At 36.0% G+C, this 21,342-nt stretch overlaps 1 protein-coding gene across 1 annotated transcript in view; it reads left to right on the top strand.

The window, feature by feature from the left end:
- Window positions 1–6,444: 6,444 nt before the first annotated feature.
- loaf (lost and found) overlaps window positions 6,445–21,342 on the top strand; it is a 179,704-nt gene continuing 164,806 nt past the window's right edge. Inside the window, exon 1 of the mRNA XM_036360619.2 lies at window positions 6,445–8,466. The gene's annotated coding sequence lies outside the window, so the exon portion shown is untranslated. The remainder of the gene's footprint in view (window positions 8,467–21,342) is intronic.

Below are 21,342 nucleotides of genomic sequence, written 5' to 3'. Positions count from 1 at the left end.
GAGAAAAAATTATTATGGTCCTTTATATGAAAGCAAAAGCTGGTTTGCTTAGAATACCTAAATGCCCTAAATCTTACCTAAACCTGGAACTGATCCTAATAAGAAAGTCTACAAAAATATTTTTCCTTAAGCCTTTCTCCAGTTTAGTGCCCTAAAACTTCTGAAATAACTGAGAATTGTCTAAGGAACACACATACAGATTAGACATGCCTCTCCTCTTACTTATGATTTCGTGATATTAAGGAGAATAATGAAGGTTTTCCGAACGGCTGAGGGATTTTAAGAAAAGTTGTTGTTTTTTTTTATACAAAAAATACCTGTATTGACAGAGAGACCGGTAATCTATTATGGATCAATTGGAAGTTCGGCAATAAGCACACTCAGAATATGAGAGCCTTGCTTCAATCTTGCTCTCGTCAAGTGTGTGGTCTATTAACTTTTACGTCAATTAATGTTGGTTAATAATATTTTTCTGCGAGACTGAGGTCTTATATCATGCTCTAGCATCTATGCAGTTAAGAATCACAAATTTTCTTTTCACCTAGACCAGTTCCATATAGTACTGATTCAAATATGTCTACTACAGAAACTTTTCGAGATGATCAGCACAGGAAAGCCTACCGTCGGTCCTGACATCGCGCTTGAAGAAAATTAGGTTCAATAGATGCAAAGAGCTTCTTCTCTGGAACGTGTCCTTTTCACAGTTGAAAAAATTGAAACTATTGAAGAAGCAAAACGTTATGAAGAGGAAAAAATGCCAATGGTTCATCGTGGTCATCATCTAGCTGCTATAATGGTTTGGTGGAGAGTCTCTTGTAAAAGCGTTGCATCTCTTTAATTCTATGAAAAAGGTACAAAAACTGGAGCAAAAGTGTATCAGCAGTATGTTTAAGAAGACGTGCCAAAGCAAATAACATCTGAAATACTTGTACTCTCATCGATGATGAACATTGGAACTTCCAGCAAGATTCTATTACAGCACATAAAGCAAAAATGACCGAGCAGCGGCTTATAAGCAGTTTTGCTGATTTAATAGCTTCAGAGGATTGGCCGTCCGGAAGTACAGATTTGAATCCGTTAGATAACAGTTTGTGGCCAGACTTGGATACTTGGATAACTAGGGCTGTCGAATACGCCGCAGAAATTTGGAGAGTCTTAAAACTTTAGGTTCGAGCAGTGTCGTCTTTTTATACATCGCTCATTTAATATCTGCATTATTATACCCTGAACTGGTTACATTAAGTTTGCCACGATGTTTGTAACACCTAAAAGAAAACGTCGTAAAAATTATCAGCGTAACGAAAAAAGGCGATTCAGCCATGCTCGTATATTCGTTCGTCTGTTTATATACAAACAAGTCCCTCAGTTTTTGAGATATCGTTATGAACTTTTACACCCGTAATTTTTTCACTAAGAAACTGCTCATTTGTCGGAATGGCCGATATCGAATCAATATAGCATATAGCTGTCATATAAACTGAACGTTCGATATAAGATGAATGTTTGAAAATGGATGAAAATTTTCCATTTGACGAGATAACTTCAAGCAATTTGGCATGATTTATTGCCTAAGGCAATGGTGCAATATTAGAAGACATGGTTTAGATCGGCATACTATAGCATATAGCTGTCATACATACTCAACGATAGGAATCATGTTCTTGTATAGAAAACTTTTTCATTTGATGAGGTATTATCAGCTAATATCTTTATAAATTTTTGCATGGTTTATTGTACAAGCCAACAGGGAAATCTCAAGTTAAATTGTTCAGATCGAGTAACTATAGCCAGCTATATGGCATACAATCTATCCGATCAAAGTTCTTGTAAGGATACTTTTGTATTTGTGAAGAGTATGTAATTATATATACGAGAAGCAATTTATTTAGTAGTGATTGACATATTAAGATGAATACAGTAAGTAAATAACAAACAACAGGTTACCCCGATGCCAGAGAATCGTTAGTTCATCACTGCTTTTAAATTTAGCCTAAGTCCAATTTAAATCTTCTTTTAACTAGAGTTGCGATGGATAAATTTATTTTATCTGCAGAAGCTCAAAAAAAAAAATCTTACAAACTCTGATATTTCACAAAAAATTGCTTAATTATCGACCACTTTCTTCCTTCTGCTCCTACAAGGCATGCGACAAATCATATATATCTGTTTTAATTGTATTAGCGGTGAAACGAACGGCACATCATATGCTGGCAGAACAGAAGAAAGCGGAAAGCAACAGAAATTAACTCACCACCAACAACGCGAATGCAGCGAAAGGGCTTCCCTTATACACAAACACACACACATGCAGACTCATGCACGCAATAACGCTGTGATATCGAAAAGGGTAAGGAACTACAGTGGATATTGCATAATTTCAGGCGCAAAAGCCACATACAAACACATATGTATGTAAGTGCATATGTGCAACCAGCACGGAGCGTGGTATTTTAGCGCCAAAAAGCGTGGATTACATGTTGCGAAAACAAAAGTGCAAAAAGACACAAAAACAAACGCACGCACACACACGCCTACAAATGCAAAAAATCAACAAAGCCAACAGTCACATTTGTATGGATTTATGAATGTATGTATGTATGCATGTATGTGATTGTGTGCAGTAACCACGCTTAACTTTCCGAAAGTCTATGCAACAGCAGCACAACCCCTCTCTCTCGCTCTGCTGCACTCTCTGCCGTTGCGGCGCACGTTTGTCTGTCCGCTTCTCATGATTAAAGTGTTTGCTCACATTGTTTGCTGTTTCAGTTGTTGGCGCTTATTGTTGTTGTCACTGATGTTATTGTTGTTACAGTTGTCGCTGTTGTTGTTGTTACTGTTGTTGTTGTTGTGGGCTTTGGCTTTGTTCAACTGCTTGCTGCGTGTAACTTCAAATTTCACACCAACAACTCAAAGAATTGCCACTACTGACGATTTAATAAAAATATAAATTTACATACTTACATATACATACATACACATATACATACATACATATGTACATAGGCAGTTATTTTTTATTGTATTTGGTATTTTGTACGCTCACGCATACACACACACATTTACTTCATCACGCTCTTTTTCTCAACACCCTCTCTCACTTTTCGTCTTTCTCCAACCCTCTTCAGTACATCTTGGGTGGCCAAATTACAATTCTACAACTTTTATTTTTCGGTTTTCCGTTGCTTCATTCTTCTTCGCCCTCTCAGCTCTGCTCCTGTTTGCCAAGTTTGGCATTTTACGCTCTGCGTAAAATCGATTTTGCTCATTTAGTTTTCTCGTTTGGTAGGCAATTGAGTTGCACGGCGACACCCGCTGCGGCCAGCGCTTCGTCCGTCTGATTACGGCAAATATCTAAGCTCCGGTCAAAAATCTCGCAGTTAACGACGACGTTCATACAACCGACTGTCCCCACCCGCACCCCACTACAATTGCTTTTGCGTGTGTATGTATCGTCCTTCGCTATCAATGTCGTCGCCTTCGTTGCTGTTGCGTTCTTATTACCTCAGCTGTAGTCGGCTTAACCTTCGACAGCCGACCGACCGAACAATCGACCAACCGAGAGACTTGATTGTATTTGTAAGTGTTGTTTTTGCGTTCACGTTTCTTCTTCTTTGTTTTTCTTTTGTTATTGTTGCTGTTGTTGCCTTGTACACGCTTCGTAAAACGCTTTTCATCTGATAAGCAATGAAAGGTGTAGCCTTTCACCTATCCAACGTCACCAATTACGCCTCCTTTGTGTAACCGTGCCACCACTCTTCCTGTTCACTCTACACCCGCACAGCAATTTATTCTTTCTATAGACTGACTCTATTCGATTTGGTCCGAGTATTTACACTTGCCGCCGCCACGACCCCGTCAACGACTGTTGCCACCAACGCCGGTGTGTGGATGACGATTACGATTAATGGTTCACTGCACGTTGCATGGACAGCAGCACAGCGAGGTTTTTGGGGCGGGTGTTATTGCGTGTACCATAGAGTTGTAGTATTTTAGCGGCTTAATGTTTGGAGTTTCGTAGCTGGAACAATTTTTGGCGTACGTCGTACGATTGTGTGTGGTATTAGTATGAGAGTCTGTGAAGCAGGAATAAAGGGAGGTTTAGATATTTCTGGTGTACGTGAAGAACCAGAAGTACTTCATCAGCTTGACTTGTGGCAGGTTGTTTAATGAGAATTTATACTTCGGAGATCATTTTGTGGACATTCATGTGGACATGTGGCATTGATCTTCACAAAACTAGATCGACACTTGTGCATGCCGACAGAGATTTAACTAGTTGAGGGTTGCCGTATGATGGGAAAAAATATCGATTTTCCGACCAGTATTTAAATACTTTTTGTAATTAGAGAGTTCTGTGGGCAGTATTTAAATACTTCTTGTAATTAGAGAGTTCTGTGGGCTGCTGAACTTCATGTCTTGAAGTAAAAGAGGAAATCGGTTTGGCTCCGTTCGACAATTGAGATAATAACGAAAATAGTGATGACAAGATCTAATGGTATTTGATTCAGTCCTACGCTAAAATTTCGGTCAATTTTCTCAGCTATAGATTAATTGGTGATATTCATTCATAAAAAATTTGAGTCATTCTATTAAATTTTATTTCACAAGAATATTGTTAAAATCGTGGATTGCAATTTGATATTGTGTCGATCACTTCAGCCTTTGGTTCCACGATCGAAAAGCGTATTCTTCGAAGCCCAATATTTGTGCGTGAACTGGTGTAAGCAGGCATCGAGAAGGTAAGGAAAATTATATGACAGATCAAAAACTACTGTTGTAGTAACAAGAGAGACAGAACTCGCGGGCTTCGAAAATACTAGGTTAGGTTAGATTATAAGATCGATGCTTGCAGTAAAAATCAGTAAGGATCTCATTTGAACAGTTATAAGCACTGGTCCGTTGTGAAGTCTAAAACTTTTAAAAATTGATTATAAAGACCCACACCTCATAAACCGATCAAGGCTTCGCTTTGAGCCTGTCACAATTTAAATTCTTTATGTTTAAATTATTACTGTTCAAAATGGTGAAAAATTTTTTGTACAATAGAAAGATAAAATCTTTACTAAGGGTGGGCTTTCAAAAGAGAAGACAGGCATAGACACTAAATACCATTATGCTCACAGAGAGGATGTCGCCTTACATTTACTTTATCTAACTGTGGTCCATTTGGCTGCTTCCGAAATAAACTCGATACCGTTTCGTGTTACTTTCGGTCTACCCAATGCTCTGTATTCTCTTTAGTCTAGTGATCGACGTTGATAGAGGGCAGTGTAATTATGTTTTCGATTTCCCTCAAATTTACTCAATAAATATTTACCAAATACAAACAGGGTGGCCACACCATTTCCTGTCATATAACATATGAGCTCACTTCTAACTTCTGAGAACAGTTAAAATTATTGAGTCCGAGAGCGCTACAGTGAGCTGGAGTGTATACTGTTAATACTCTCTTACACTTCTTAAGCGAATTCAATTTCGTATTTTGCCATAAAATGAATTAGGTTTATAAGAAATAGTAACGGTTATGTTAAAATATTTACTATAGTTATGTACATTAAATGAAAATAAGCTGAACGACAGTTACAAAATTGATGTTGTAATTATGTGATAAATATAAATGAAGAGCGGCGATGAGCGATAACGGTCGATTTAAAATATTTTAAAAATGTCTTAGCTCGCATTTGAATGAGCTTTATTTATACCTTACTTAATAATAATTTAAAAATTTATTCAAATAAAAAGGGTGAATTAGTTTTATATTAAAGTGGAAAAAATTTCTAATAGCGTTATAGTTTGTTTAATTATATAATAAAATAATATTATAATTATATAGTAACGCTATTTGAATTTAATATAAAATTAAAAGTTTACTGAAAGCGCTAAATTTTTCTTCTATTATATGTACGAGCATATTATTTTATTATATAATATTAAAATTATATAATATACAATATTATTATAATTATAAGGCAACCCTAATTTATTTTTATATTGAAAGTTTACTGAAATGCTAATTATTTTCGAATCTAGTTTTAAAATTCCTAATATGACAGTATATTGCAATTAGGAGTTTTTAATTAAAAAATCATTAATTTTCTAAAATTGTATTTAAAAAAATGTTGGTTAAGTAGCTTTTGCACTTTTTACAATGTCCAAACACAAGAGAGCATAACATACCCAAAACAGAGCTATAACAGAATTAACTCTCTTTACTTAATCGTTTATGTATAAGTGCGAGTGCGTATGCTAGCCGCTCCCTGGCGGTAGGGTTGCAAGCGACAAAGGACATTACTGCAAGGCTACAAGAAATCCTACGTACATATGTACACATTTACTACGGTTAGTGTAAAAAACGAGTATAAGACAAGCACAAAATGCCGTCTATGTCAATTTCGAAAGCACCGTTATTGTTGGCAGTACGCGGAGAGAGTGTAAAAGGCACACACGGAGAGGTGTTGCATGGTTGAGAGGACGTACGCTGTGGATAAAGTGGCATAACTGAGGGACATTTTTCCAAGTAAGACGATATGCGCTGCGCCAAGACGGCTAGTTATTGTTGTAGTACTTTTTGGTGCTGGCGGTTATTGTACAACAGTGAATAGCATGGCAAGAAATTATGGAAAAGTGCGTGCAAAGCAAATGTTAAATTATGGAAAAGCTTAGAAAATGTACGAAAAAGTGTGAAATAAAAACAAAACAATTATGTGAAAGCAGTGATTAGTTGTGAGAATATATGTATGCAATGAAATTGATTGGAATTCAGTGAAAATAACGCGGAAGAATGTGCGGGTGTGCCACCCAGGCTGGGTGTATGAGCAACGAGCCGCCAAACTGGCGCTGCTTCAATAGAAATGCCAAAAAAATGCGGAGGGAAAGTGAGTTCTAAGTATGTGAATTGCGTAAAGTTAGGTTAGAGACATTAAAAAAATTATTAAATTTGCGAAGAAAGCGTGAAGGCTTTAACAATAAAAAAAATAGTCCCAAATCTTAACTTTTTAGCTACATATAGCTGTCAAAACTCCAGCGAGTGACACTTTGTTGGCGCATACAGTAGTGCTCCCACTCTCGCGCAACGTTTTTTGTCTGAAAAATACACTAGCTTTGTAGTTGTGCTACTCTAGTTTAGACAAGTTGGCAACCGTGCGCGAAAAATAACGAGTTATAACAGTGAAAAAATCTAATCAATAAGGAGTAAAAAAATAACCCACTACCGAGCTCAACTAGAAATATTGCGGTGGTGTAACGAGTGCACTCACACCAAACTAAATGTACGAGCAGGCGCACTAACTGTAAGTGATTGCGCTCACATTCGTCCGCACTCATATTATGCTACGCTCTCTCATACTACTGAACGCGCGCTCACTTTTCTTTGCGCTCGCTTTTACTATTCAACGCTCACCGTGAGCGCGTATCCATAGTGACAGCGTTTACCGCTATAACTTCAGTTGAGTAACGGTTATTGGTGCTGTAAGTGAGTTAGCCAGTAGCAGCCTACTAAGTCAGCACATTTTAACGGTATTTGTCAGTTTCGCTACGACACAGTGCTACCCATTCATATTCGTCGCTTGAACGCTCCGGTGTGCTGTACTCAACGCCGCGCGTTGGGTAACGGTTGTGTGTTAAATAAAGCGACGCGTTTTCAATTATTTGTATGAAATTATTAAAAAAGGAAATTTTACAAAATGGCACAAAAAGTGAAATGGAAGCAAAAATGTTACTAAAGTATTTTCTAAAGTAAAAAGAAAATTGATTACTTTGTAGAGTGAGGAGTATTGAAAGAGAGTTGTTTTGACACTTTTTGTGTAGAAAATTGTCAGTTAACTATAGTGAGTGTTTAAAGCTGATTGAAAGGCAGAAAGTTTAACGCTTGAAGTTGATTAAAATTTTCACAGTGAAAATTACAAAAGCGAAAAAATTGAGAAAAACTTGTGCAAATAACTGCTGCTGAATATTAAAATTTGCGACGCGCCTGAAAGTATGCAAAAATTTATAAAATTAAAGCCTACTATGAGTATTTAAGGCTTGGCGCCTTGCACAAGTAACTTGTGCTGAAAAGAAAATTTACAACGCGCCTGAAAGCATGCAAAATTTGTTGAAGTCAAAGCCTTATTTTGAAGTAGTTAGAAATAAGCGCCTAAAAGGCTGCTATATTGCGGTCTCACTTGTGTGAATACTTGCTGCTTATTAAAAATATTGCAACGCGCCTAAAAGTATGCAAAATTTTATTAAAAGGTAGTGGTAAAATAGTATTCTTAACACTTAAAGCACGGGCTGCAAGGCTGCTACAAAGATGTATATCTGATGCAAATAATTGTTATATAGAATTAACCTTAAAACTCTCTTAGATATGCAAATTTCATGAAATAAAAGCCTTTTTGAAGTGCTGAAGGCTATACGCCTAAAAGGCTGCTATATAGCGCGCTAAAAGTGTGCATCCAACGGTAGTAAAGGACACAAATGCAAAAGGTAATATATAAAATAAATTTAAAAGCATTAAACAATATAAAGCTTAACAAATAACAATTCTAAAACATATTTCATAATAAATTTTGAGTTTTTTGTTAAAGTGCTATAAAATTTTGGCACGGAGTTGAAAGTAAAAAGCTACAAAAAATTAAACAAAATTTAGTAAAAGCGTAAAACAAACTTCCAACAAGTATTCTGCCACTTTTCGAATTTTCCAACAGCAGTAGAAAGACATATACATATATATATATAATATAACGATATAATATATAGATATATATATAAAGCAAACCCTATATATGAATGTATGAATGTAGGTACATATATGTGTGACGCATTTCGTATGCACTTTTCTTAGTATATTTAAGGCGCACAACAACCATAAGCGCACATATCCTGTCACTGAATGTACTTTTCAAGCATACAAATGCAAGCAACAACAACAAAAACTAAAAATATAAAAAAAATATATAAAAAATATATACTATACCTTACTATTCATATTAAGTGACTACAAATGTACTTACACACACACACACACACAAGTGCATGCATATTCATTTATAATTATTTCTCTATTTGCGTGTGTGTGTCTTTAGTCAACTCTAGCATACAATTTATTCGTATCACGGTACTGGCAACGAGCAAGTGACGAACGAATGTGTGGCGAGCGCGCAGAAACACCCACTACTCACCACCCACACACACACACACAGATGTCGAAGTGGTGCAAAAACAAATATCTGAACCAACAGTGACAAGGACAATGAAAAAAATCGTAACGCTAAATCTCATTCATCATTGCTGTGAGTAAGTTTGCAGCGTAGCGGCTTTAGAGTTCATGTGACTGCTAGTGTATGCGTGTGTGTGTGTGTAGGGGTGGGGGTTGAGTGTATGAGTAAGTAAGCGTGCGTGAGTGAGTTTGGGAGTAAGCTGTGTATGGATACACAAACACACAGCTATAGACCGGTGGTATGTGGAGCCTGTACTCCTGGCGGAGCGTCCTGCTCTCTCATCTTGAAATACTCACATTAAATGTTAACAAAATGTTCGAGGACAACGTTGGCTGTGACAGTAAATAACCTTCCATTGTTTACTCAGAGCAAAACAATATTAGTGACAAGAGAGAGGAAGAGCTCGAGAGTGAAAGACAAATAGCGAGAAATAGAGACAGAGAGAAAGATAGAAAGAAAGAGAGTGAAACCGTAAGAGTAAATAAATAAGATATAAAGTAATGCCTACTTGTCAGTCAAATGTTTATTTTACGATAGAATATTACAAAATATATAGGCAGAACTGTTTAAGGAACTCATGGTGAATGCTTTGGTGACATGTAACTGTCAAACAAAAAATCTTGTGATGGTGCAAGAATCTTCTCAGAGATCCAAACTAGAAGCTAGCCGACCTTTTTTCAGTGTGTAGCTGTAAAAAGAAATAACGGTAACTACGGTTGCACAGAAGCAATAATACCCTTCATAAGAGATGCCCTACAAGAACCTGATCAGAACCGGTCAGTTTGTATGGCAGCTATATGCTATAGTGACTCGATCTTAACAATTTCTTCGGAGATTGGTAAATGAAAAAGCTTAAAGGGGTAAATGGATTCTGGAATTCATATCTACTCTATTTACTCGTCCATCGTGAATGTTTTCGAAGGTTTTAAAAAAAATAATTTAAAATGGATACACTTCCAACTAACGTAGTTCTATTCAGGCTTTTTAGAGTTCATATCTTCTCTATTTAATCAACTATTTGCGTTTTACCAACTTCGTTCGCTTAGCGGTTTCATTACGTTTATTCGTTTCTTTTAATGAAGAGTTCGTGCGTGGCGTATAAGTAAATTTTTCCAACATTAAAGGTTGTACGTGCGAAGCGTCACTGTTAGAGTAAAGACCCCTCTAAATTTCCTAGAGTGCTGTTTGTGTGCTTGTCCATCGTGTTTGTTCGTTTCTTTTTTTCAACCTCAGGCTGCTGTCGTTGCTTACTCCAAATTTTTTTCTTTTTGCTTCTTAATTTTTTTTCCCCCGAAAATGAAATCATTTCATTTGGTAGTTCAAACAGTCTTTCCGTCTGCGCTCTCCTCATGTTTTTCTTTGTTAAGTATCATTACTCCATTTTTTGTTGTTGCTGGTTCTTTTTCCTTTTTTTTTTGTATACTGTCTTCTGCAATATCTGCCGATGTTTTTTTGTTATGTCTCTGCTTTGTCGCTAGTTGTTTTTAGTTTAGTTTACCTAATCTTTTGGTTGTTTAGGAAGGCGCCTAACAGTTTTGCCAATTTTACGTTCGCCCGCCACTTATCCACCACCTCAAAGCATTGCCACTCAGCTGACCACCACACTTTAGAGCTCCGTGTTTTTTTCGTCTTGTCGCTGGGACCTTATGTTGTAAAGCTTGTCTCCCGGTCGCTCGTCTTTGAAACCATTTTTCCATATATGTATGCTTTGCTTGTGTCTGACTTGGGCTGTTTTTTGTAATTTTACTTGTCTTTTCGGCTGTCGCAGTTCCAATCTGCCGCTGTAGCTTTGCAGTCTCGTCTGACATGTCTTGATTCGACTTTGCGCCAACTTTGCGCTCCATTATGGGAGTATTATAGTTGGTGCAGCGTTGTGGAATGATTTGATAGGTTCTTAGGTTGTTAGTAGTCATTGGCGTAGTAGTCTACTCGTGCGGCATAGTTAATGTTTGCCGTTGTTGTGGCGCACACGTCGCTGCTGCTGTAACATGTCGTCGTCGGCCGTTGACTGCACCACCAACATGAGTTGGCGTCTCTATCGATGTTGTTGAAATATAAGTTTAATTTTCTTCATGTCCACATTACGACATTCTTTCCATTTGCTTTCCACTGAGTTTTGCCTACAGTTTTTGTGCATAGTGGTTGTCTTTTGCTTGCTTGCTTGATTCGGCGGCAGGTCACTAGCGCCGCTATGGCTTCAGGTCGTCGCTGGGTCTCGACGTGCTTTGGCATGACTGCTGCTTGAAGCTTCCAGTAATATACTACAGTTAACGCCAGCGTAGTCTAAACTCGCGACTCCCACACAGCCCACGTTTACAACGCCAAGAAAATTAAGACGAATTAAAGTTGAAGTGACATGCAGTGCGGTCTCTGGTTTCGTTGGCGCTGCCGGGATGGCCGTTGACCAACTATATGCAGGCGCGTTGAAGTTTACTTTCTACTGGAACTTATCATTTTGAGTGGCAGTTTAAAAAAAGAAGTGGAAGATGAGGAAAACAAAACAATCCGAAACGATAGTAATTTAGTTCCGCTGTCCGTAACGGCACTCCTTCCCGTTTGTATAGGTTAGCGCAACAATAATTAAACTTCGAGAGACAAGCAGATGATGAATAATGTTAGCCGTTAAATTTTTATTTTTAAAGACACTTTCAATAATGAGTGGAAGGAAGTTAATATAATGACCAATAGGCTGTAGAAATGCGGCATAATGGATTACAGAAATTGAGCCTAAGTTTGCGAATGCTTAGACGAGTCAAATTGCGCCGGACAAGTCAAAAGTGAGTTGGACAAAGTGGGATGATAACTAAATGATTGTGTAGTAATGGGTAATTATATTAGAGAGAAGACTTTCAAACAGCGTACTTTGAGTTCCAATTCATTGGATGAATGTTTTGGACAGCGTTCCTACGAATTGTGTAGACTATCAAAATATGTAAATAATACCACGAATAGTAGAGAACGCCATTGGAAACAATTTTTGATTTATTGCATATTTTAAAAATAATTTAACTTATATGTATGAATGTAAAAGCTATTTATGAATAAATAAATTATACATCTTTGTTGAGCTATCCACATATTTTCTGATGTGGAATTCAGCTTAGATCACTGTTGTTGCTTTAAAATTGACAATAGCGCAGAACTCCATGATAGAGAAAATATACGATTCGTTTAAGGCTAGATAGTAGAGCTGTCAGAGGCTGATTAAAACTTCTTGACAGACATTTACAAAAATGAGTCGTTTGAATACATTTGGTGCTTAAATTAGTTTTTTTAGTATTTTAGTTGTTAAATAATTTTTTATAATTTGATTCTGAGGTTCCCACATTTTAAACGATTTGTTTCAGAGGCCTACTTTATATTTAAACAAAGTTCGTGGAGTTGTTGTCAGTTCACCATTAAATATAGCCTAAATTACAACCGGTTATGTTTAGTTTAGAGCTCGGCTGTGAGTAGACACACATACTAGCGAAGGTCTTTAAAAATCTCTTAAGTAATAGAGCCCTTAGTCAAATTAGTTGAACTTTCTATAGGGCATATATTGGGACAGATCAAGAAATAAGGCAATCGATTTTACCAGTAAAAGTTTTAACAGGTTTTTGCTGACATAGTATATTAAAAAAAATTCTAAATAAGACGCTACGAGAATTGGTTGAAGTGAAGTGAAAAAGTGTTTTGAGAATAACAAAAGTAATATTTTGGAAAATAAATAAAATCGATTACAATCATCAATGTTCAGTTTTTATCGTAAGATTCAAAATTCCAATGCAATAACCAGTACAATCCTGCATTTGTCGACTGACGTCAAGAGGCACACCGAAATTATGAGAAGAAACTCAGTTAAAATATAAATATCTCTCATTATACTCTGAACAGGGTATATCAAGTTTGGCAACAAGTTTATAAAACAAAGACTACTATAGCATATAGCTGCCATACAAACTGAACCATCACAATCACGTATTTGTATGGAAAACTTTTTTCATTTGACGAGTTATCTTCAAGAAATTAGGGACGAATTGTTGTCTAAAGCAATGGTGCAATGTCTAGAAAAATTATTCAGATTGGATCACTATAGTATATATGGTAGCTGGCTTACAAACTGACCGATCACAGTTGTTGTAAGGAATCTTTTGTTTTTGTGAAGGGTATTATAACATAGCTTCGGCCCAACCGATATTAATGTTTTTTCTTGTTTATTACTCGTACTAACTTAAAATTGCTCTAATTGCAACATCCTGTTTGCGACTCTACTATCAGTTCTTGCGCTTTTCAAGAACTATGTCTCCATTTAAATTTTTATTTCTTTAACAAATATCTTCAAAAAAGTCTCTCATACACGTTGCAACTTCAAATTTTTTTGCATTGTAATAACATACAACAATAACAGTATAACCCTTAAGCTACTCCATATTTCAATATCGGCGTTCAATATTCACTATGTCTCAGTACTTGTTCGCTTTCTTCTTTACAAAACTTTGAAACAAACAGCAATTGTACACACAGACACATACACAGCGATATACTGCTGACAAATAATAATTTTATTTTTCTATACCGATGTATGTACGTGTATATGGTATATGTATATATTCACTAAAAGAAAAAAACAACAAATAACACTTAGTCACATAGATTTGAGAACAAAAGCACAACTGGGTTGTATGACGAAACAAAACCACACGAAGACGACAATGTCTACCAAAACCGGTCACAGTACCAGGCAAACAGTGGCGATGGAGAGTGGAGGGTTGACAGTGCCTGTGGAAATATAGCCAAAACTAAGTGGCGTAAAGTGTTTTATTGTAATGTTTGTATACTTGCAGACATGACTATGTTTATAAATATATAGTATGTGTTTTTACAATTCTGTTATATACATACATACATATTTATATAATATATGAATATATATATGTGTGTATGTACATAACTGAATTATGTGAATATGTATGTGTATGTGCTGTAAAAATTGCCGGGAATGTCGACGAAGCCACTTTTTGTGGGCGAGGGTGTTATTTTCATTATTTATTGTTGTTGTTGTATTGTTCTTTGTTCTACGCATTCTTTACTTGCTTTACTTTTCGTGTTCGCTCAAAGCGAGTTACTGAGTAGAAATTTACCACCAACAACAACACACATACATTATAAAGAATATGTCTGCGGTGTTGTGTGGACTCTGGGGGTGTGTGAAGCAAAAAACAAAAAAACACACCTGAATACTTATACCTATATATATTTATATATGTATATATGTATACATGCCGCTTCTTCTCCTTGAATTTGTATCTTTACAGGCGAGTCAAGAAGTCACCGTTGGCGTTGGAGGTGACAGTGTTCGGTGTGTTCATATGTGTGTGCTTTTAAATACTTTTCGTTGAAATTTTTTCTTGTTTTCGCTCGGCTTTTTATTAACGGTTTTTATTTTTGCTTGGCTTTCTACTATTGGTTATTGTTGCCTTTCGTGTGACAATACTCGCTGCTTGCTTTCCTTTGATAATTAAATTATATGCTATGTTGAGCAAATCAAATCCCTCGCTCGGCAGTCGAGAAGAGTAGCGTAATAGAACCTAAATTATATAAAAGTCGTAAATTCTGTGAAGGGAAATTATTTCAATAATTCGATAGTGCTGCAGAAAATCCGTGATCCATGCAAGAAAGTATTTTATCAGTAATTAAATGTAACTTACTATGTAGTAGATTAAGCAATTCGCGCATTATCGTCTAATTACTACTGTCGAGCCAGTAGTTATTGTTCCGTCTAACAAAAAGTTAAAAAAAAAAACAAAAAAAACTAGATAAAATATGAAATTCTACTGCATTGGAGATATAATACCCACCACAGGTTCAAATTTTCCTTACAAGGACTTGCTTTTGAACGATCAGCTTGCTTGACAGCTATATGCTGTAGTGGTCCGATCTATACAATTTGTTCGGAGACTATTTTGGTGACTTGGAGAATAATCGACAAGAAATCTCTTGAAGATAACTCGTCAAATAAAACAGTTTTGCCTACAAGGACTTGAGTTTTATCGTTCAGTTTGTATGACAGCTATATGTTATAGTGGTTTTATATCAGCAGTTCCGATAGTTATCGTATATATACGTTTTTGAGATATCGATCTGAAAAGAGTATCTCACCTCCGCGATCATCTCACCTGCGAAGTAGGCTGGAACTCACCTACGCTTACCAAGCACTAGAAAATCGTCAGTACTTCTACGGTCGTATTGTCTGTCATGGAGGAGGCGAATCGTAAAAAATCGTTTTAATACGGGTTCTTTTCTAGTCCGAGTAATTACCAGTTTGAGTGAGGGGCTGTCTCCATCCTACTCTACTATCTACTTTAATATGGCTGGAACTTAAGTATGCTTACCACGTATTGGAAAATCGTCAGTACTTGTGCGGTCGAAATGTCTGTCATGGATAAGGTGAAACTTAAAATATCTAGGGAGCTCCTTGCGTTCAGTAAGTTCAATCGCTTTCAAGTAATACAGGTTCTTTTATAGTACAAGTGATTGGTATTCTTGCAGTAAGTCCAAAAATTGTGTCCAATATACTAGAAATTGTTAAGGAGAGGTTGGATTTGGATCAATTCGCACTTCCTTCATAATAGAATATATTCAGTTCTCCAATCATTGAGCTAAGAAATCTGGTATTCAATATTGGTATAAAATTTTAAAAGATCAGAGAACAATCTTTAAAAACAAATAAAATGCATATAATTTAATATTATGGCCAAGAATTTGGCTTTATTATAAGGATAATGGTTTGCTAGTATGTTTGAAAAATGATTTTGGGTAAGTGAACGCCGCGGCTGGTTCGAATAAATTCCAGCCGTGAGGCCCAATATTCGACCAGTTTTCGCAGCAATCGGGGCCTTATATCAGCAACTTCCATAACCCCACAAAAAATAGTCCAGTGGTGTTAAATCATACGATCGAGAGAATGTGCTCAGCAAAAGTTTCCTTTAATAAATTAATTGCTTTGTTGGCTGTATGGCATGTAGCGCCGTCTTGTTGAAACCAAAGGTCGGTCACATTAGCATCATCCAATTCTGGTACGAAAAAGTCATTAATCATATCTCTGTAGCGAAATTTTCTTATTAAAAACGGAATCGGTGTTCATCTTATTTTGGAGCCATTCACCGAACGTGAGACACACTTGATGGTCATTCGGCTTCAATTATTGTTCGAGTTGGATTTTTTAAGCTCGCAAACCAAAATCCTTCTGCAAAATTTTTTATAAGTGGATGGGCACATATCCAATTGTTGCGCGCAATGGTGAATGAACTCATTCGGGTTTTCTTTGATACTCTGCTCCACAGCAGCAATTGCGTCTTTAGTGTGCACTGGATCGCATCTCTGAGGATGCGCATTATCTACTAGAGTAAACATGGTGCGGCCAAGGACTATCAACTCGGCACCATTCCTCGAAATTACTTCAGGAATGTTTTTGCCGCTACTACAACAACAACCAATCTATGGTTGCTCGTATTACCGACTCTGCTGGGCGATTATGTCAACCGAATATTGGACGCAGCGCGTAATGCGTCGTGCGAACCGAACAATTATTTTGGTTATAAATTTGCACGATTTGCAAACTATGTTTGTTTGTTATAAAATGTCAAACCAAACTGAGTATAAATCAGGTAACAACTGACAAAAAAACCAAATCCGAAAAAAATATTGCCTCATTGAAAACCACACGTCCTAAAGTTACACCCCTTATATGTATATATAATATATACACTTATTTAATTATAATTTTAGCTTTGCTATGTATTTTTGACTATCTCTGAAGAGCACTTCTATTAAAGCAGTCCCTTGTCTTACTCATTAAGCCTCCTTTCAAACTTTCTTCTAACTTTTTCTGTTTCACTGCGCTTTAAACTTATTTTTCTGTCTCGATTGTATTTTTTTCTACACTCCATTACTTAACACCTTTTTACAGTTACACCTTCACATTACGACAGGTGGCAATACCATACATAGAAGGCATACTAATTCACACATACATGCATACACATGTGTATATGTGTATATGTTTATATGTTAGTAGTTGTATGTAGATGTTTTTAAGCCCTCGTAAGTCCGATTCGCAACAGTCTAGTCCATTAGCTGGCATTTTAACTTTTCCAGCCGCATACACTTACAAATACAACTGTAAATGCTAATATACACACATATACCAATTTATGTAAGCAAGAGTATGTGTGTGTGTTCATTGCTGCTTTTGAATTTTTACACGTTTCTCTCTTTGTGTGTGTGTGTGTGTTGGTGTACAGGTGGTGTTTTCGGCTACGTGCAGTCGTTGTAATGCGATTAAATGTGGATTGCGCGCACCAACAACAACAATTAACACAAGTGGCACACTCATATAACTAGAAAAAAAAAACGCACGAGAGCAAAAACAAAAAAAAATACAAAAGTAATAAGAATTAAAAGGGCTGGCTCTGGCGAAAAATAGCAATAAAACAAATGCACAAATAGCGCGCGAAAAAGGAAAATAAAAACAACAACAATACCTGGTGCGACAAAAGAGAGGCGCCAAAAAGAATATAAAAACTGAGTGAGCAGAAAAAGTAAAGAAAGGCTGACGGCATTGTAACGAAATAAAGTAACAACAACAACAACAGCAAAACATTACCACAATAACAAACAAATATTACAACAACAACATTGTTAATAATATATGGCCAGTTGCAAAACTCAAAATGGCTTTTCTTCAACGCCGCCGTCCACAACAACAAGTTTTATAACAAAAAACTACAACCACAGCAACAAAAACAACAATGGCACAATAACTCAAGCAGCCAGGTGGATACTTGGTCATCAAGCGAAAGTGCCAAAGTGTGGCAACACTCGCGGGAGCACTCCGTCAGCAGCCACTTGCACTGTGTTAAACAGCAACAAACACGCTTGCTTTTATGTTTGCTAATTTTTGTGAATGTAAATATGTATTATGTGCAAAATTACAATTTCAACAGTTTTAAATATTTAATACAAATTGATTGTGTGGCATTATAATTTTCCCCTTCACTGTATTTTCATATTTATTTTTATCTTAAGTGTATGCATTCGCACAATATTTTTTCCAATGTTTATGTCGTTGATTTATCTTGTCGCAACCTTCACAAATAATAAAAATTTCCATACAAGAACATGACTTTCATCGTTCAGTTTGTATGGCAGCTATATGCTAGAGTGGTCTGATATCGCCGATTGCGAGTGAGGAATTTCTTGAGAAGAAAAGATCGTGTGCAGAATTTTAGATCGATATCTCAAAACTGAGGGACTAATGCGTGACAGACAGACGGATACTAAATCGACTTAGTTCGTCACTCTGATCATTTATATATATACTTTGTAGGGTCTCCGGCGTTTCCTTCGGAGTGTTGCAAGCGTCGTGGCAAACTTAATATACTCTATGCAGGGTATAGAGATGACTGAAATATACTCGTCAAACAGGCCCCGTACTATTTTGTAGCTTCATGTGACACTATTGAACCGTATATTATAGATTCACTGGTAGAAGAATTGTATTTGACTTAACGCAAAGCAAACACTTTTGACCGATGATTCCCTTAATGAAAAGTTTAAACTTTGTATCATTAACATTTTTACCTCTCTGCTCATTTGCAATGCTAACACGGCGATATTTCCAAGGCTAGTACCATTATTATTTGGTATTTAAATATCCAGCCATAAATATATTCTTAAATTTGGAAACTTAGAACTCTCTCCCGTAACTGAACGTCAAGCCGCTTGGATCTTCACTTCACAATTTGACGGAGCTTTGAATCAATCCGAACATATTTAACTTAAGCTAACTAAAATTTCAAGTGAAAATTTTAATAAGTAATCTAGACCTTATTTTATAAAGGGTGATTTAAATAAAAATTTTATAGATCTCATTACAAATTCAGGTTCATTCTTTGCTACTTGCTGTATTTAAGCTTATGATTTAAGCTGTTCGATTTGCCACTCTCCAAGGTTTAACAAATTGAATGAAGCTATTAAACCGCTAGTTATACTCCGAGATATCTTATTGCGGTAACTATAAATTTGTTAGGACTTGCCATGGTCCGATGATTATTTAAAAACAGCTTATAGTATGTTGATATGTATTGATATTGGGTCTATTAGTCCTTTAATGGCATAGTCTGACTCATTCCAGCACCATAGCTTCTTAACAATCCTTTGGTATAGGAAAGGTCTCACAATACATATGGCCAAATATATAAATATTTCAAGTTTCCAGACCCAGCTTGATGTCTTTCCGAATAAAATTGTTAAAAGGAGGAGGAATTCTACTGAGAGAAGTAATAAGAGAATTAAAATTAAAATGCCTTATTTCTCCAGTATAAGGTTTTACGATTTAAACCTTCCATTAACTTTTTACTTTTAGTATTCAAGTTACTGCGGCAAAAGACCAGAATAATTGAAAAGTATTTATTCATATCTACAAAGCCGCTATATTAAGGGTGAATCCTCCAGGAGATTTTACCATATGATACAAAATTTGGTATGAATTTTTGAAATACAGAGGAAAATCAATGCACTATCTTATTCTTGGTCCAGTCTTAGTACAATGAGATCGGAGATATTTTTCTGAAACTAAATAAATAAATGATGCTTTTAGGAGATTGTCTTCGCCCAACTACTGGGTTCTTTTAGTATTATACTCTTCCTTACACATAACTATTTTTCAGAGTCAATGAATTTGGAATGCCCACAAATTGTTTTCTCAACAAAACTTTTCATTGAAAACGAAATAACTGTTTTTTATGTCACGCCTCCATATTACTAATATAATTTAGCACCAAATTCATAACAACAACGCGGACAATCTAGTGTCCTCAATTAAGTTCGAACTCTTAATGCAATAACAACAAAACACACCAACAAATGAAACCATTAAAGAATGAAAACTTTCTTCGAAAATAAACACAATAAAAAGCAAAATGTCTTCACAAAAGCAACAGAAACTTCGACAAGTAGAAATAATAAAGAAATACAACAAAATAATAATCCAAAGAGAAAAATAAAGCGAGCATAAAAACGCTGAAAAACCTACAATGAAAATCCATTAAGCGTTAAGAATTATGAGTTTTTGCTGAAGAAAACGCGAAGTGACAAAATAGGCGAGATATGTGGGTGGGGCTGGTGAGAGAAAGGAGTAGCTTAAGCAGGCATGTGACACCCTCTAAGTAGAGCAATAATAGTGAACGAGTCATTTGAAATTAGTTAAGGAACCTGGTGTTACAGAACATTCGAGTCGGTGGTCTGTAGGAAAGTAGGAACTATTTGGAAAGTCGACTAGAACGCGCTGGACCCAAATTATAATATACATATATCAATAATGTTCCCGTAGATCTCTAGTGCTTTCAATTAAGAGCTTCTTAACATTAAAAGTAATTACTTCCATGTTCAATCGACTTTTAAGAAGGCGACTTGATATCAGATCGGTTGTTATCAGATCGAAACGCAAGTGTGAAATATCCGGTTATGGATACGGAGTCGAGCACGCTAGAATTAACTACGAAGTTGACTTTGTGTTTCCCAGCAATGAAGAATTATAAACAGCAGAAACAAATAAAATAACAAAAACTGTACTTACTAGTATGAATGGATTACCGTCCTAGTGCTTGATATATGGACTTTATAATCCCAGCTTAGAACACTCATATCACTGTGTCTATATTGGACTTGTGTAGCTAGTACTGTTCAAATCTTTTTTTATAAATATTTATAATATATGTATTTTGGAAAAGGGTTCTTCGAATATTTATGGATCTCAGCATTAGAAGTAAGAATAAAGAAGAAACTACAACTTTCGAACTATATTGTCTTTTTAATCTATGGAAGTGTTTTAAGAGTTTGTAGCATGGTACTTTATGTTGACTTTCAGAGAAAGATATTCTCCGAGTTGTTCTCCAATTTAGTAAATTTTCGAAGAATTTAGCTACACTTGGTGTTTCGATACGGCTCCATTTTGCGAAGCAAAGAAACGACTGTGTTTGACGTGGACTTTGAATACATTCCATACTTTTAACACACATACATATATTTTTTATATGTTTTTTAACTACAATTTAATAACTTTATTCATATTTTACTTTTCTTTTATAATTTATTCATA

Source organism: Bactrocera oleae, chromosome 6, assembly GCF_042242935.1.
Source record: "Bactrocera oleae isolate idBacOlea1 chromosome 6, idBacOlea1, whole genome shotgun sequence".
Classification (NCBI taxonomy): domain Eukaryota; kingdom Metazoa; phylum Arthropoda; class Insecta; order Diptera; family Tephritidae; genus Bactrocera; species Bactrocera oleae.
This window is presented reverse-complemented; position numbering and strand designations above follow the sequence as displayed.